A 7,030-nucleotide genomic window follows, 5' to 3' on the forward strand; every position below is an offset into this window, starting at 1 on the left:
TCTGGTGGTATATTGATGAGAATTTTATATTTCTCACTAAAGTGTTTCATAAAAACCTCTCTCCATCCATTTTCTATCAACCTTTGTCATTTGACTAAGGCAGACAAACTGAGAAAAGACGTTAATTTTTAGAATTAGAATTAGAAATCCATTTATTGTCATTGTACTCAAGAGTGCAACGAGATTAGAGAGCTCCCCTCTCCAGTGCAATACAACAATAATACAGACAAATGCCACTGAGTTTAATATGATTAATATTGCGTTTGTGGAATATGACTTAATCGACCCAATTTTGTACATATCAGGGGGCGGCCATTTTGTCACTTGCTGTCGATTGAGAATGACATCACAGTTCTTCAGGGCTGAGCTAATGACCAATCATGGCTCAGATTCAGAAAGCAGGTGAGCTCTTATTGGTTGTTAGCTGAGCCCTGAACAACTGCGATGTCATTTTCAGTCAACAAAAGCGAATATTCAAGCAGATTCACTGCATGTCTGCTTTTACATTGTCCTCCATATTGGCTTTACTCTGATGACTCACACATTTTCAGTTCATGCTCATTTCAGCTTGTAACAAAAGCAGGCTGTGAAATCCGTAATGTAAAATAACATAATTATCTATCTTATCTAGAATTCCTCATTATAAATGTAACATAATAAAACATGGGTCATTGTTGTTTTTTGGTCCTGTTGCTACGCAGTGTCAACGTAGACAAAGCAGAAAGGCACTGATGCAAAACAGACAGATAGACAAAAAATATAAATAAATACATAAAGTTTGATCCTCTTGTAATCCTGCATACAAAAACACAGGGAGCAATGCAGTAAGTGGCAGCATAATACTAACGCAACAAATTAATAACAACATTACCTCCTCCTTGAGCTTGGAGGTAAGCAAACAAACACCCACACAGAAAATAATAAAACAGAATCTAATAATTCATGTCAATTATTGCACTTTTAGGACAGCAACTGTGATGACACGATTCACATTAAAATGTGTGGCAATTCTGCATTTTACAGTTCAGCGTTCACGCAAATCGGAATGAGATCATGTTAGGATGAGAGAAATTTGGATTTTCTTTAATGACTTTCCACGAAGAATATTCATTATCGTGAAGATTTATATAACAACAAGTGTGTTTATACGGGCTACTCGGCTGCATCCAGGACTTTTTTATGAATCTGTGGAATGTACCGTACTGTATCCTTTCATGGCCATCACCTTGTTGAGGAAGTGATGCTACGGTTCATCACCTTTCCTCCTCTGCTTGTTCAGAATCTGCATTTTCTCTTTCTCTCCTTCATCTTCCTTCCTTTCCTTTTCTCTCTGAGTCCAAGACGAGGGCTAAGAGGGAGCTGGAGGTTTCTATTTATAGACCGCTACCCGCCCCGCTCAGCCTCCCACCCTCTTCGACACAAAGAGATACACCCACACAGACTCGCACAAAGCACCCGTGGAATGGACAAAGCACACACACACACACACACAGACAGAAACAGCAAGTGAATTCATGCATTCACAGTGTAAATACAGAAGCACAGTGTGCACACTTGATGTAATACAGGCAGAAAATGTCAAGAACAACACAAAGCCAAATAAAAAGCCAGCATACGCTCAACGTAGCGCACGTACTATAGCATCAATAATGCAGGGATTTTCGGAGGAGGAAAGGGAACACTCCATGTAATGGATAAGGGGGTGGGGGCTTTTTGTGGATGTGTGTCTGTGCACTAGATATTACTGTTGCTGTGGGCATAAATCTGTTTACAAAGTCACATTGTGGGAGCTTGTGTCCCTTCTGGTGACAGGAAGCACAAATCATTCCAATTTAATAAACACTTTGAGTTTGGGAACAAGGGTAAGCAAGGGTAAGAATAGAGTATTCCTTCAACAGTTGGGCCAAAACTGTGAGAAATGGGAAAAATTCACACAATGCTGCTGATTAACACGAGTCAGGTTTATTTATATAGCCCTAAATCATGAAAAGACTCTCAAAGGACTTCACGAGCACAGCGTTCACAAAGATCGACGACATCCCCTGGTCTAAGACCACCATTTGGCCAAGGAATAAATAGAAATCCTATTCGACAAAAAAGAAAAAAAAACGAGAAGGCAGAATCTACGGCCCGGGGGCCACATGTGGCCCGTTAAATGTTTTAATCCGGCCCGCCGAACTTGGAAAAAAATGAAATGAATAAACCTTGTTAATGTTTTATTTTCTAAATACTGTGGTTTTTCCAAGAGATATATATTGTTGTAATGCTTTTGTTCACTTTCATTTCAAATTAAATGTATTTTTTCACCCCTGATCTAAGAGCTAGCTTGGAGCCAGTCACAAGAAGGAGTCATGCCATGTCACCTGAAAAAAAAGCTCCCCTCAACTCTGCCTTTCAATTGCTAGCGTCTCCCATTGAAACCAAAACATAAAGAATTACGTTCTATCGTACCTATTAAATCAAATAAAACATGGCTTTTATGCATTTGCTGGCATCCCCGAAATTAGCAGAGTAACTGATTTCTTTCTCAATTCATGCTTAAAGCCGTATGCCAATCGCTGCATTGTGTATGTGCAGAATTAATTTGACATTGTACTCGAATAGCAATTTGACCTTGTACGTTGACCCTCCAACGTAACCTTTGATTAGCATGTCAGACTCTAAAATGCTCTGGGTCAGACCTCTCAGCTCAAGCCATAAAAAAAGGCTCATTTTGTTCTCAGTATGCATCTCATGGTAGAGGAGGTGACATCACGCCATATAGTGATCGACAACATTACAGCGCTAAAAGCATTCAGATGAAAAGGACGTCGTCTCGCAGTGTCGCTATCACAAAGCCGCTAATGCTCATTGGCATGCAAAATTTAGAATTCAAATCATGATTCAAACTGTATAAAGATGAATGAATGAATGAGAACGGATACACTAGCACATGTGCACTCATAGGGCGAGCAGGCACTGCGGTGAAGATGACTCAGCCACTAGGGTTTCCATGGAAACACACCCTCTCCGCAATCAGTCTCTAAGTAACTGTGCCGTTGCTCAGGACTGAAATTGTGCGCATGTGACACATTCAGCTATGAATACCATTAGGTCTACTGATACAGACCAAAGACATGGTTCATTCAGCAATTTTCATACACGGTTCAAATTTAAATGTCGTTGAAGTCGTCATTTTGTTTATTTACTTATTTTTTTTAACACAATTATGTTGTGACTATAACTTAAAAGGATTTTGAAAAAAAAAAAAAAAAACAGTCACTTGAATGTTACTCGTGTACGCGTTACCATGTACAATACGGTATTGCAGTGGACAGGTTGGATACTGGCAAAAATTGTGTTGTGAAGCATTCCTGACATGCATGCTAATCACCTTTCAAAAATATTTATTATTCCTTCAATCGACATTAAGATCATGAGTTGCATGGGGGGCAAGAGGGAAAAAAAAACTAATACATGTTTTAGGCTGCATATTACACAGTCATAACACAGATATGATTTCTATTATGTTTTTTATTGTGATTGATGTGAGAAAACATTGTATGATGTTCATAGTGAGCCCCTGCTTCAAAATGAAAATGACTTTATTTGCGATATCAAGTAAAAGAAAACAACAAAAAGTATTATGGTTGTCACCTCAGCCTTTTTATGTTAATGTGCTAAAATGAATCCTGTCGACTGCAAAGTATTTCAATCAATCCAGGTCAAAGTTTTTACAATTAAACTCCTGGAACACTTTGTCGACAGATTTTAATGCTGTCGGGATTTACCATTGTCAACATTGCTTCTACCGTCCGGGGTACGAGACGGATGGTGTGTTTGATGGGGAAATGCAAGGTGGAATGTTAAAGAATGCGCAAGACAGCTCGGTTATACTTTTTTCGGTGAATTTGAAGTGTCGTCAAACATACAGTCTTGAGAGTCACACCTAAAATGTGTTCACAATACACATCTTGAGACAAACTATGAGACGTGCCTCTCTTTTAATCGCACATTCTTCTGTCTTAATCCACCTTGCTCCCCACCTCTCTCTCCATTCATGTTTTTCAAACCATTCATTCTGCTCCGCTACCAAGCTAAGCTAACAGACCCACCTAACCCACCCACCACAAGCTTCACCTCCAAACAGTGATCAGTGTGTTTGAATAGACTGACGTCATGGCTGACGCACGGCAGCTTTGGATGTCCGGCGCCATCAAAGGCCTGTATGCGAGGCCTTGAACAGAGGTATTATTGGCCAGCAGAGGGACAGATTCACAAAAAGAATAGGATGAACGAGGAAGGGGGTGGGGGCAATGGGGAGTTTTTGAATGAACCTCGGAATATTCTGCTGCAGATATTGTTTGCTTTATGAGAATTACATAGCACAGTGAACCCTCACAGTTTGAGTTTGTGACATGCACAAGTAATGAAAATGCACAAGCGTGTATGTCCTTCTCCTCAATATGTTTTTAAAATTGCCGATATTACCAATTTAAACCGTAAGAATCATTTCCATATAATTTGATCACGAATGTTAATGACAAACTTATTCAGGTTCTTTTTAAAAAGTTTACTGATGTGAGTATAAAGTATGATTTTTTTGTTTTGCATTTATCATTCAAGCGGTAATAATAGTTTTGAAGAAAAAAAACATATTAATTGATGTTTTAATGTTTTTAAACTTTTCATTTATTTAATCTTTTTTTAATTGTCTCTTAATGCCAATATGTCTTTACCGCTAAATGTGCCAAATAAAGTTTGTGCTTAAATGCGTAATACCTAAAATATGCCAGTGGTGACTAGAATAGAGAAGCAACCATTAAAAAAAATATGAAATTGGAATTTTCATAGTCGAGTCAGAACGGGTCACGCCAAAACAATAATGTTAGGCGGTGCATATAGCTTACAGTGTCTTTTCTTCCTTTCCTCTCCCCTGCCCTCCAACATCCTCTCTCTTGTTACCCTCACTGCTCCCCAAACCATAAAACACCACATAAGTTGTGAGGTTCGCGGTATGTGACCAGTGCATGCTGCACGTGAAAGTTTTTTGTTTCAAATCATCATTAAATTAAACTGTTAAGCAGTCACATAATGTCCAGCAAGGCAGTGCATCATTTTGCACTAGCTGGCATCTTCTCTGATGGATTTAAAAGTATAACCTTATTTGAACTAATTGCACATGTTATGTTGTTCTTATTATTATTTTTAAGTATTAGTTTGAAATTGTTGATGATGCAGCATAGCCTTTAATAAAGCACAGGAGAACAAGCTATATGTCCAATCGCTTTGACCTGCAATATGGACGTTTCTAATGATACCTGTTCATCTGATGCAGTTGGGTGCCCTCTGGTGGTCAACATGTAAAATACACTATTGCCTCCAGATGTCGCCGTCACAGTTAAGAGTTAATAAGATTACATTTGTGGTATACAAAGCAGTGAGGCACAGAAGAAAGCGAGAAAAAAACAATATATTTTTAAATATTTAGCACAAAAGAACAAAAATAATCCACGAGCATCGCAGTAACCCAATTACAAACCCTGTTGTGTGAAAAGTGACAATCAAGAATTCCCCATGTATAATTACCATCTCTCAGTAGATTAGCACCCAAAGCCAACAAGTGCATTTTTTTAGGATTAACAATTGGTTTGCGCATTTTATTTAGGAAACATTTCTGCAATATGAACATGGAGTATAAAGAAAAAAAATAATATGGAAATGATGCTCACAGTAGTTTTGTGTGCAGAACTAAAATCCACCTCCAGCCTTTGTTAACCAAACCCTTTTTTGGAATTAGTCACCCCCGTCCCCCGCTCCAAAAAAGGCGTCTGGAAAAGACTTTGGGGGAATATTTTGTGGTAATGTGATGGTCTGGGGCAGCTACTCTCCTTCAGGACGTGGACAACTGTGATTCACCAGAAAATCCTGAGAGACAATGCTCGGCAATCAATTTGTACCGTCAAGATGAAGTGCACTTGAGTTCGGCAGCAGAACAATGATCAGAAATACACCAGCAAGTCAACTTTTGAATGGCTTGAAAAAAATGATTGTTTTGGCATGTTTACTTTGTTTTTGTTTTTTTTGTCTGATAAATTTGTTTGATGATCTTACTAAAGTGGGGAAACTATGCCCAAAAAAGGAAAACAGATTTCGAGAAGGGCACTGTAATATATCCCCCACACAAAGTTTCATGAAATCTTGATGGCCAGAATGCGCTACTTGAAGCAATAAAACACTTTGTCAAAGCCAAATGGTACTCAGAGCTGCATTGAGTTTTATTATCCGCGTATATTTACGTTACATAATCGGGGGGTATTCTGGCGAAGACTCTGTGCTCAAACAAGTAGCCACCCATTCTACTTCCTCCAAGTAGTCATGGTAACATAATCCTACTCGCCATTGGGCCAACAGTAGAAGTGTATTTCTTGAAGAGGCATCATCTGTTCACCATTGTGACATCTCAAACTGAAACACATTGCTGCCATATTGTTTTTAGGGGGAAATACGATTCTGCAGCTGACTGTTTATTATTATTATTTTGTAACCTTTATTTATCGAGGTAAGGCGATTGAAAACAGACTCTCAATTCTAATGTTGACCTGGCTGCAGAGAGCAACGTAAAAGCAAAGCAAAATAAAAACAAATACTGATAAAATACAGTGCATACAAATTAATACACATGGATCATTGTCATATATTGTAATTTGATGAATAGAAAATAAACACACTTGAAAAATACATAATTTATCAATTTCTATAATTCTTCCTTGGTTTTACAAGTGTAAAGGTTTCCAATGCTGCAACGGCCACCCTCAAAGTCGTATTTTCAAAAGGTTAGTGATGATTCAATATTTTGGGCTTAGTAATTTTGACAGTTTTATATGCTTGGATATTTATATTTATATTTAGTCAGATGAACACGATTATTTACATACCTCCAATCGTTGTTAAAAGACCACCCTGATGTAAATCAATTTTTCTTTTTTTTTTTTACACTCACAAACACCTAAAGCCACGTTGTAGTTGAGGTCATCAGTCGTTAGAGGGC

Source organism: Idiotropiscis lumnitzeri, chromosome 15, assembly GCF_059441095.1.
Source record: "Idiotropiscis lumnitzeri isolate Australia: NSW breed Sydney's pygmy pipehorse chromosome 15, RoL_Ilum_1.0, whole genome shotgun sequence".
Lineage (NCBI taxonomy): Eukaryota > Metazoa > Chordata > Actinopteri > Syngnathiformes > Syngnathidae > Idiotropiscis > Idiotropiscis lumnitzeri.